Here is a 12,794-nt window from a genome sequence, read left to right as displayed (position 1 = left end):
GGAAGGGCTGCGAGCTCCGCCATAGGATGATATGACCCTAAGAGCCGCCGTAGTCTGTACCGAGAGCAGGAGTTTCGCTCAGCATGCCGTCTGCAGTGTCTAGCCCTATGTTTCGCTGCCATAGAGGAGAATGCTATTGCATGTTTGCATTAAGAGTCTGCGCCGGCTCAGGAGAGTCCCACCTATGATTGGCATGAGCCGACTGAATTGCGCCGTTATCCTCGCGGCCTATGTTGTAGCGTGCCGGATTTGTTCTGCATAAGTCAGCTTTGGATCCAGCCGGATCCCTAGGTATTTAATCGATCTCCTGGTCTTCACTAGTATGTCGTCTATGCGAATATCTACTTCCACAGGGATATTGTGTCTCGTTATTAGTAGCAACTACGTCTTCTGCATCGCCTGTTGTGAGCCGTGGGAGTCCAGCCTGTACTTTGTCCTTAGCATCACCTGCCGTAGTTTGCGCTCTGCGCCTTCCGTGGCACCTGTCGTGATGACTGCGGCGATGTCGTCAGCATTTCCAACTAGAAAGGTTTCGTCTTCTGGGGGTCGGGATATCGGTTTATATGGGAGCTTTATCATGCAATAGGCAGATTTGGATCGTACTTGGCACGAAAGTCATAACAAAACATTCCATGTGAAATTTCATGGAAATCGGATGACAATTGCGGGTTAAAATTTCAAATCGGGAGATCGGTTTATATGGGAGCTATATTTCGATGTAGATTCCAACTCCGGTGAAGATCAATGTTCAATCGGAATGACTTTCAGCAATCCGAAGCCATGCTTCCTCAGTCCCAGGATAAATGACGTTTCGCGAAATACTTGGCAACAGGGCCTTTGCCACTTCGCAACCCACAGTGCTAGCCAACGCCTATCTCTCGCCTTTGCCGTAAAAAGCGTTCATCCTACCAAGTGGAACTTGGTGGAAAGATTACTGCACCATCTGCGGCAATCGGCGATTCATTCCCGGCCAGAACGTCGGCCGTTTTGTTCCCCGCCATACCTTGCTGGCCAGGGATCAAGCAGAGATTGTCAGCCTTTCGAAGAAGATCTTTGCATCATCTAACAAGTTTCAACTTCATATAGCCCGACGCCGCCTTACCGACCCTTTATGTCGAGACATTCTGATCTGGCCGCCTCTCCCGCATCGACATTGTCTCCAGTGCCCTTTGGAAAGCGAAGACCCCTGCCCAAAATACGCTGTAACCATCCAGAAGCCTATAAAATTCCCTGAATCCAAGGATATAATGAAGAACTTCTTCCCCCATCTAATTAAGACACACCCGTGTACGCAGAGGGATGGGTGGGGCACCCCCATCCCAGATGTGCTTTTTCGAGAAAACTACTCCCAATCCATCAACAAGAAACGACTCATCTCGCATTTCATCGGTAGCGCCGCATATAGAATGCCGCCACGCCGCATCTCCATTCCCCTTCTGAAAAGAAAAATGTCCAATGTTTGAGGAGCGGCTTGATCTGGCTACCTCCGTCTTATCGCAATCCTAGTTGCAATAAACCCAATATACAGATGCATAGACCTAAGAATGAAAATGGTATTCAGCGGCCCTCTGGGAGCACTACTCCCAGCCCCAGAGATCAGCACTACGACGGGGGGCACAGTTGGCCAGAGCCTTATGCCTCATTAGATATCCATAGGTGAGAATTGGTCGAGCAACCACCGTAAAACCCCAAAGCACTGTTACTAGCCTAGATCCTCGTTTCCTTCCTACCGATTTGCGATAGGAATAGAGCGCATTCAGTCTTTGACGTTTGCTCTCCAATTTAGTTTCTGGTACAGAATCAAGCCCAAATATTTGGCCCCCGCAGAGTTCGGCAACTTCTCCCAATACAGCAAAGGTTCCCTGAAGCTTCATATAGCTGGTGAAAAGTTTCAGCTCTCTTTGGAGTTAATGACAAGCCCATTGGCTCATGCCCATCGAGACAGCTTCCCCCTGAACAAGGTCTGTAATAGTAGAGAGAAAATGGCGACCCACCATAATAATATCGTATGTTATCCGACGTAGGCAACGATTTACACCTTGTAAAAAGTCCCCAGAACCCCCATTGATATCCAGGAGCCACAATAGAGGAGATAAAACCCCCATTGCGGCGTTGCCTCAATCGTCTTTATCGAGCCCTCTGCCAGTGACGCTTTGATAATCTGGCCTTTAAGAATTGTATCACCCAAAAAAGGGGGACCCTCAGGTCCACCGGAGCGCTATGTATGGACTCCAAAAAAACCTCTTCCATGTCCAAGAAGGCTTCCAAAGTTAAGTCTACCACACCCAAACTCACCTCGATGTAGCCAACCACATCATGAAGGGCACTGTCTACCGACCGACTCTTAGTGTAAGCATGCTGAAATCGAGACTGGCGAGAGTTTTCAAACATCACCTCAAGTGAAATTATAACCGTCTGGTAAGTTTGCTCCTATATTATGCCCTTTTTTCTGTCACCTTTGGTCTCTTAACCTCAGCGGCTGCCTGATAGATGTTTGTCTATAAGTCGGACTTACAGAAATGTCTCCATTGCGCCTGTAGTCCTCACTGCTCTGCCCAGACAACTGCAGCCTTTATAGTTCAATGAAAGACTTGTGATGCATTTTTCCTACAATGGGCAAATGGTAGCTTCGGCTTTACAACCTTCGGCAATAAAAATTTTTGGCTAGCTTAACAAATCCGCTAAATTTTATTTAAAGAGTTTAAAGCAAAAATAACAAAACTGTTTTTAAAATGTCCAGCATTAATGACATCCTTTAAAGTTTGAACTGACTATGACCGCCTGTTTTATATTTGAGTTGTTGTTAAAACTTGTCCGCAAAGGACATTTTTATCTCCCTTCAATACTTATTAACTGCACCCACTACAACATAATCTACAGACCATCATTGTCACTAGACATCCATGTATGCATTGGGCTGTAGGTCCCTCCACAGCCTACAGCCCTTGAATAAAGACAAAAGGATTCAGATACTTAAATCATTTGTTATACATTTCCTACTTCCAGGATAATGGCATAACTGACTTGGGTTTAGATATTTGGAACCTATGTTTAGATTTAATAGCAAAATCCAATAGCTCATATCGGTTTTGGAAAATGCTATATTTTTATATATATGGTCCACATAGCCAACTGAACACAACAACATGCCTAAATAATTCATTGCCCGAAGTTTCTCTCTCATACAATGCACACAAATGTTTGTGAAGATGTACTTGTGTATGTACGCACAATAATGGCACTTATCTTGTTTGGGTATGCAAGCCTAGAAAAGTAAGACAAATTTAAGCATCACCATTACCAGAACAGCAAGTGAGGGCACCCGGCTTATGCACATTTTCTTGACCAACAATACAAAAGGATATCCTTTTGCATGGCATGGATGGAGAATAGTTTCACATAAAATATTTGTTTGTATTTGCACTAAAGTACAGCAAAGGAAATGTTTTGTAGACAAGAACCCAGCAAAGAATTAAATTTTTTTATTAACCGAAAATTTAATAAAATTATATAAAAAAAATCTGGACCGATCACTGCGATAATGCAGAAGTATATCAAGGGGCTTAACTTAACTCACTGTCCCAAATTTCGGCGACATCGGACAATAAATGCGTGTTTTATGGGCCTTAGACCCCAAATCGGAGGATCGGTCTATATGGCAGCTATATCTAAATCTGGACCGATCTGAACCAAATTCACAGAGGACGTCGGAGGGCCTAAGACAACGCACTGTCCCAAATTTCAGCAAAATCGAATAATAAATGTAGCTTTTATGGGCATGTAACCCTAAATCGGAGGATCGGTCTATATGGCAGCTATATCCAAATGTGAACCGATCTGAGCCAAATCGACGAAGGACGTTGTAGGGCCTAACACAACTCACTGTCTCAAATCATAGCAAAATCGGCTAATAAATGTGGCTTTTATGGGCCTAAGACCCTAAATTTGAGGATCGGTCTATATGGCAGCTATATCCAAATCTGAACCGATCTGAGCCATATTGACGGAGGATATCGAATGGCCTAACACAACTCACTGTCCCAAATTTCAGCAAAATCGGATAATAAATGTGGCTTTTATGGGCTTAAGACCCCAAATCGGAGGATCGGTCTATATGGCAGCTATATCCAAATCTAGACCGATCTGAGCCAAATTGACGGAGGATATCGAAGGCTCTAGCACAACTCCCTGTTCCAAATTTCAGCAAAATCGGATAATAAGTGTGGCTTTTATGGGCCTATGACCCTCAATCGGAGGATCGGTCTATATGGCAGCTATATCCAAATCTGAACCGATCTGGACCAAATTGACGGAGGATGTCAAAGGGCCTAACGCAACTCACTGTCCCAAATTTCAGCAAAATCGGATAATAAATGTGGCTTTTATGGGCCTAAGACCCTAAATCGGCAGATCGGTCTATATGGGGGCTATATCAAGATATAGTCCGATATAGCCCATCTTCGAACTTAACCTGCTTATGGACAAAAAAAGAATCTGTGCAAAGTTTCAGCTCAATATCTCAATTTTTAAAGGCTGTAGCGTGATTTCAACAGACAGACGGACAAACGGACAGACGGACGGACATGTCTAGATCGTCTTAGATTTTTACGCTGATCAAGAATATATATACTTTATAGGGTCGGAAATGGATATTTCGATGTGTTGCAAACGGAATGACAAAATGAATATACCCACATCCTTCGGTGGTGGGTATAAAAACAAGTAAAAAGGCGTTAAGTTCGGCCGGGCCGAACTTTGGATATCCACCACCTTGGCTATATATGTAAACCACCTTTCGTCAAAATCCGGTGCAAAACTCATAACTTATGTCCCATAGCAGATCTATGTGGAGGGGCTTAACTTAACTCTTTGTCCCAAATTTCGGCAACATCGGACAATAAATGCGCTTTTTATGGCCTCAAAACATAAAACCGAGAGATCGGTCTATATGGCAGCTATATATAAATCTGGACCGATCAGTGCGATAATGCAGAAGTATGTCAAGGGGCTTAACTTAACTTACTGTCCCAAATTTCGGCGACATCGAACAATAACTGCGTGTTTTATGGGCCTGAGACCCCAAATCGGAGGATCGGTCTATATGGCAGCTATATCCAAATCTATACCAATCTGAGCCAAATGCACGGAGGACGTCGGAGGGCCAAAGACAACGCACTGTCCCAAATTTCAGTAAAATCGGATAATAAATGTAGCTTTTATGGGCCTATGACCCTAAATCGGAGGATCGGTCTATATGGCAGCTATATCCAAATGTGAACCGATCTGAGCCAAATTGACGAAGGACGTTGTAGGGCCTAACACAACTCACTGTCTCAAATTATAGCAATATCGGCTAATTGATGTGGCTTTTATGGGCCTATGACCCTAAATCGGAGGATCGGTCTATATGGCAGCTATATCCAAATGTGAACCGATCTGAGCCAAATTGACGAAGGATGTCGAAGAGCCTAACACAACTCACTGTCCCAAATTTCAGCAAAATCGGCTAATAAATGTGGCTTTTATTGGCCTAAGACTCTAAATCGTAGGATCGGTCTATATGGCAGCTATATCCAAATCTAGACCGATCTGAGCCAAATTGACGGAGGATATTGAAGGGCCTAACGCAACTCACTGTCCCAAATTTCAGCAAAATCGGATAATAAATGTGGCTTTTATTGGCCTAAGACCCTAAATCGGCCGATCGGTCTATATGGGGCTATATCAAGATATAGCCCGATATAGCCCATCTTCGAACTTAACCTGCTTATGGACAAAAAAAGAATCTGTGCAAAGTTTCAGGTCAATATCTCAATTTTTAAAGGCTGTAGCGTGATTTCAACAGACAGACGGACGGACATGTCTAGATCGTCTTAGATTTTTACGCTGATCAAGAATATATATACTTTATAGGATCGGAAATGGATATTTCGATGTGTTGCAAACGGAATGACAAAATGAATATATCCCCATCCTTCGGTGGTGAGTATAAAAAACAAGTAAAAGCGTGATAAGTTCGGCCGGGACGAATCTTATATACCCTCCACCATGGATCGTATTTGTGGAGTTCTTTTCCCGGCAACTCTTCTTAGGCAAAAGAGGATAAAATAAAAGATTTTCTCTGCTATTAGAGCGATATGAAAGTATGGTCCGGTTCGGACCACAATTAAATTATAAAGGGTGATTTTTTTGAGGTTAGGATTTTCATGCATTAGTATTTGACAGATCACGTGGGATTTCAGACATGGTGTCAAAGAGAAAGATGCTCAGTATGCTTTGACATTTCATCATGAAGAGACTTACTAACGAGCAACGCTTGCAAATCATTGAATTTTATTACCAAAATCAGTGTTCGGATCGAAATGTGTTTATGAGACGTCAAAACAAAACACGTCGTGCAAAATTTCACTCCAATCGGATAAGAATTGCGCCCTCTAGAGGCTCTAGAAGTCAAGATTCAAGATCGGTTTATATGGCAGCTATATCAGGTTATTGACCGATTTGAACCATACTTGGCACAGTTGTTAAATGTCATAACAAAACACGTCGGGCAAAATTTCATTCCAATCGGATAAGAATTGCGCCCTCTAGAGGCTGAAGATCTCAAAACCCAAGATCGGTTTATATGGCAGCTATATCAGGTTATGCACCGATTTGAATCATACTTTAGGCAGATCTTGGATATCATAACAAAACACGTGGTGCAAAATTTCTTCCAATCGGATAAGAATTGCGCCCTCTAGAGGCTCAAGAAGTCAAGACCCAAGATCGGTTTTTATGCCAGCTATATCAAGTTATATACCGATTTGAACCATACTTGACACAGTTGTTGAAAGTCAAAACAAAACACGTCGTGCAAAATTTTATTCTAATCGGATCACAATTGCGCCCTCTAGAGGCTCAAGAAGTAAAGTCCCCAGATCGGTTTATATGACATCTATATCAGGTTATGAACCGATTTGAACCATACTTGGCATAGTTGTTGGATATCGTAACAAAATACTTCGTGCAAAAATTCATTCAAAGTTAAGTCCTCAGATCGGTTTATATGGCAGCTATATCAGGTTATGCACCGATTGGAACCATACGTGGTGAAAAATTTCATTTCAATCGGATAAGAATTGCGCCTTCTAGAGGCTTAAGAAGTCAAGACCCAAGATCGGTTTATATGGCAGCTATATCAAAACATGGACCGATATAGCCCATATACAATCCCAACCGACTTACACTAATAAGAAGTATTTATGCAAAATTTCAAGCGGCTAGCTTTACTCCTTCGAAAGTTAGCGTGCTTTCGACAGACAGGCGGACGGACATGGCTAGATCGACATAAAATGCCACGACGATTTGACATCCTCAGCCGCTAAAAGCTTCAACTTCAACCGCCTCAGTGTAAGTGTTCTTCCGATTTTTCGTAATGGGAGAGGAACATTCCCAAGTGCACACTGCGCACGCTTCTGTATCGTGTCAGGATTGAAAAGATCCCCAGACTGCTCGGTTTGCCAGAACCACCTCCATCATCGGTCGGTATCGGTGAGGTGTAACCGATGTATGGAGTGGATGCATTTTAAATCCTGCTCTGGCTTTACGTCATTACGGGAGCATAGTCGCTTTGAAAATATGTTGCCAGGTTTTGGGCGAACATAGACAGCAGTGAGACACAAGCATCGTTGTCGCGTTCTTCGGATTATGTGACCTTTCCCACTTCTCCCATGAGGTAATATACTTAAGGGTGCTGCCCTTGAGTATATATTGCCCCAGCTCCAACATTGCAGGCGAGTGTTTCTTGGAATTGCATTGTAAGAGGCAAGATCGATGAGATAGTCGATTTTACGAGTCGGTAGAACAATTGATTGCAGCAATCTAGGAGACAAAGCTGACCAACACCTGCAGCCTGCACAGTTGTTACGGGTATAAGAGCTACGTAAGGATCGCTGAAGGAGTGGAGGTGGGTGATGGATCTTCATAATACACCTTCGTGCAGTATAGACCAATCTCGCCAGGGCCTGACGCTGGAATATAAGGGGATAATCGTCAAATCCGGATAGAGCTATACAACCTATACATACAGCTGCTTGTTAGTTCTAACCCACTTGATGGTCAAGTTTGCAGGCTGACATTAGTGGCCTACTGTCTGGCTATAATCGTCTGGTTTCAGGAGACTTTAATGAGCATCACGTCTTATGGCAGTCTCCTCCAGGAAATGACTAGCGGGGTATAGCTTTGGCATAGCAGATTGAAGGCTCCACGTTTTGTACAGTGAATGAGGGTGCCACTACAAGTATAACGAGGAGGTGCAGCATATATTAATATATATTAATCAAATATACTTTTTTTACGCTTTTTTTCTAAAGCAAGCTTAAAGTAGCAGCTAATAACTGACAGAAGAAAGAATGCAATTACAGAGTCACAAGCTGTGAAAAAATTTGCCAACACCGACTATATGAAAAATCCGCAATTACTTTTTGGGCAACCCATAACTTAGGTAACGGTTTAGGCAAGCTGTGCAAAAATTTCATATGCAAATTTGCCCATGAACGTTCCATTAAGGGCAAACATCTCGCATTTCAATGAGTGGTGGCCGATTCAAAATTAAGCTCAATGATAAAGAGCTTCTTTTATAGCCGAGTCTGAACCGAGTGCGACACTTCTTTGGGGAGAAGTTTTTACATGGCTTCTATGCAGGGCACACTACCTCACAAATGTCGCCAGCATAGGAATCATTTTTTTCTTCTTATGTTCTCGGTAGGATTCTACTACTATTAACTCACCCTCCAACCTTGGAAGAAGGGAAGACAGGACTTCTGACACTTTTGGCGACATAACTGAGACTGACCCGAAGAGAAGGGCCAGGTTGTTCAACTGTCAACTTATTACACATCTCGAGAGTGGCATGCCTAGGAGGAGAGCTTTTCGTCGTATGCGTGGTCTCCGAGCCGATGGACAGCCAATACAATTTACCATGAACGACGTTGCAAATGTCATCCGCGGCCCCAAGTCATACAAGGCGTTGGACCCCGAATGCACTGTACTTGATTACTGTCGTCAACCTATCTTAGAGCAGTTTCGAAGTTTCGAATGCCATTCGTGACCTCAAGTCATCCAAGGCGTTGGACCTCGACGAAATCTATACTCTATAGTATGAAGAATGTGGATCTATCTGGAGTCGAATACAATACAACTCTCCCCAATCTGTCTTTGAACACTCTTATAGCTCCCTATGTCTGGAAGATGGGCAGAGTGATCCCACTACTGAAGCCTGGAATGCAACCGTGTAAGAGGAAGTCAGGCAGACCGATCTCTTTTCTCTCACCAGTAGCCAAGACGCTTGAGTGACTATTCCTCCCGAGCCTAGTTGGAGAATTTGCATTCGCCGAGCTTCAGCATGAATTTCGAAGACTGCATAGCACAACAACTGCTTTGCATGCCATCAACGCACACATTTGCCTTGGCTTCAATCAGCACAGTCCATGTGGACGAAGGATTCTCATGGCACTGGGCCTATCTAAAGTATACGTCAGTCATGGTAAACTATGTGGGGAAAGCCCTATCATGTCCCTTTACGCTGGGTCTCGAATTATTGGTGTGGTTCCAGTTATTTGTGGAATTTTGGGATAAGAAGTTGAAACACCGCTATGCACTGCATATATATGAGACATCTCCTGAGTGTTGGTTAACTATAGAAAAAGTGAAACATGGAAATCTCCAAGGCAGAGTGATATCTCCGGAAGATGGCATACAGATCGTATCATATGCGGACGATTGTACGATCATGGCATCGGTTCCCCACACGTTGTTGGCATTTGCGATAGGTTAAACGTCTACCTCAATGAATATATTTGCCACCACATTGTGGAAACATCGCAGAGTGAAACAGTGACCTCCTTAAGACGGGGTGATATTTTCGACACTGTTAACCATCTACCTGTCTGCCAATTCACTCCCTCCAGATGGCATAGAGATCGAATCATATGCTGACGATTGTACGATTATGGCATCAGGCCTCCCACCCATTGTTGATTTTTTTTGTTAGGTTGAATGTCTGCAAATGCAAATTTTGTCCATGAACATTCCACTAAGGAACAGGGGCAACTTCTCGCCCCTTTTATAGCCGAGTCCGAACGGCGTTCCGCTGTGCGTAACCTCTTTGGAGAGAAGTTTTTACATGGCATATTACCTCACAAATGTTGCCAGCATTAGGAGGGGAAAACCACCGTGGAAATTTCTTTTTTTCCGATGGTCTCGCCAGGATTCGAACCCAGGCGTTCGGCGTCATAGGCGGTCATGCTAATCTCTGCGCTACGGTGGCTCAACGGCATATATTGTCACCAAATATTCAGCCACATTGTTCACTATAAATATGCGTGAGGTGAATAATGAGCTGAATGTTAAAGTCGATGGAGTTACAATTCGGATCATCAAGTGTCCCAAAATACTTGGTGTCTCATTTGACAGCTCTTACTTATTCTCCCCACATGCCGCAACAATTTGCGATAGAGTCAAAAGTAGAAGAAAGGTCCTCAGTCCTATGCAGCGCTAATATGGTTTCGCTAGCTGTCAGTATGGTGCTTTTTGAACCGCGACATTCTGTCTGCTCAGCTCTTACGTGGATCATCTGCATTAGAAGACAAAGATTCTACCCGTGCGAAGACATAACTACATGCTGCCCAAGCAATAACTTCTGGTTTGTTATCACAGGTACCAACCAAATCATCATCTTAGGGACTGGTATCCACCGCCCAGGAGCCTTAAGGTTGATCTACATGATATAGACCGGGAGTTTCAGAGCTACAAGAGAAAAAATCAAGATTGAGTGGGTTTAACTAACATTCATGCAAACACGGTAGCAGATGCGTTGAATAGCTACCAGGTTAATGTGGTTCTTGGAGAAAGACCGCCTCGCATTGCACTTGAAGCAATTGAACTCCTTGTAAAACCAAAGTGGCTCTGTTGCAATCCGTAGGATGCAGCCTCCTCCACATCTAAAGAGAGATTGTGACCAGGAACTACACGACACAAGTCACCTGTTTAATTGCCTAGCCAGACCCTGCCTAGCCAGACACTGCCTAGCCAGATCCTGCCTAGCCAGACCTTGCCTAGCCAGACCCTGCCTAGCCAGAACCTGCCTAGCCAGACCCACTCGACTCAAACCCAGATCCCTCTGGACGCACCCACCTTAGCCAGACCCTGCCTAGCCAGAACCAGCCTAGCCAGAACCTGCCTAGCCAGATCCTGCCAAGCCAGACCCTGCCTAGCCAGACCCACTCGACTCAAACCCAGATCCCTCTGGACGCACCCACCTTAGCCAGAACCTGCCTAGCCAGATCCTGCCGAGCCAGACCCTGCCTAGCCAGACCCTGCCTAGCCAGACCCTGCCTAGCCAGATCCTGCCTAGCCAGACCCTGCCTAGCCAGACCCTGCCTAGCCAGACCCTGCCTAGCCAGAACCTCCCTAGCCAGAACCTGGCTAGGAGACCCACTCGACTCAAACCCAGATCCCTCTGGACGCACCCACCTTAGCCAGACCCTGCCTAGCCAGACCCACTCGACTCAAACCCAGATCCCTCCAGACGCACCCACCTTAGTCGCAGAGTTCCCAGATCTGAAGGATAGAACACAACACACTGCTACAAAATAATCACAAGATGAGGAGAAGAATTAGCTTCCCCGATAGATCTCTAAATTTTTTTATACCCACCACCGAAGGATGGGGGTATATTCATTTTGTCATTCCGTTTGCAACACATCGAAATATCCATTTCCGACCCTATAAAGTATATATATTCTTGATCAGCGTGAAAATCTAAGACGATCTAGCCATGTCCGTCCGTCTGTCCGTCTGTCCGTCTGTCTGTTGAAATCACGCTACAGTCTTTAAAAATAGAGATATTGAGCTGAAATTTTGCACAGATTCTTTTTTTGTTCATAAGCAGGTTAAGTTCGAAGATGGGCTATATCGGACTATATCTTGATATAGCCCCCATATAGACCGATCCGCCGATTTAGGGTCTTAGGCCCATAAAAGCTACATTTATTATCCGATTTTGTTGAAATTTGGGACAGTGAGTTGTGTTAGGCCCTTCGACATCCTTCGTCAATTTGGCTCAGATCGGTCCAGATTTGGATATAGCTGCCATATAGACCGATCCTCCGATTTAGGGTCTAAGGCCCATAAAAGCCACATTTATTAACCGATTTTGCTGAAATTTGGGAAAGTGAGTTGTGTTAGGCCCTTCGACTTCCTCCGTTAATTTGGTCCAGGTCGGTTCAGATTTGGATATAGCTGCCATATAGACCGATCCTCCGATTTGGGGTCTAAGGACTATAAAAGCCACATTTATTAACCGATTTTGCTGAAATTTGGGACGGTGAGTTGTGTTAGGCCCCTCGACTTTTTCCGTTAATTTGGCTTAGATCGGTCCAGATTTGGATATAGCTGCCATATAGACCGATCCTCCGATTTATGGTGTTAGGCCCATAAAAGCCACATTTATTAACCGATTTTGCTGAAATTTGGGACAGTGAGTTGTGTTAGGCCCTTCAACTTCCTTCGTAAATTTGGCTCAGATCGGTAGAGATTTGGATATAGCTGCCATATAGACCGATCCTCCGATTTAGGGTCTAAGGCCGATAAAAGCCACATTTATTAACCGATTTTGCTGAAATTTGGGACAGTGAGTTGTGTTAGGCCCTTCAACTTCCTTCGTAAATTTGGCTCAGATCGGTCCAGATTTGGATATAGCTGCCATATAGACCGATCCTCCGATTTATGGTGTTAGGCCCATAAAAGCCACA

This window comes from Stomoxys calcitrans, chromosome 2 (assembly GCF_963082655.1).
Source record: "Stomoxys calcitrans chromosome 2, idStoCalc2.1, whole genome shotgun sequence".
Taxonomy (NCBI): Eukaryota; Metazoa; Arthropoda; class Insecta; order Diptera; family Muscidae; genus Stomoxys; species Stomoxys calcitrans.
The sequence above is the reverse complement of the archived record's forward strand: the minus strand, read 5'-3'. Positions refer to the sequence as shown.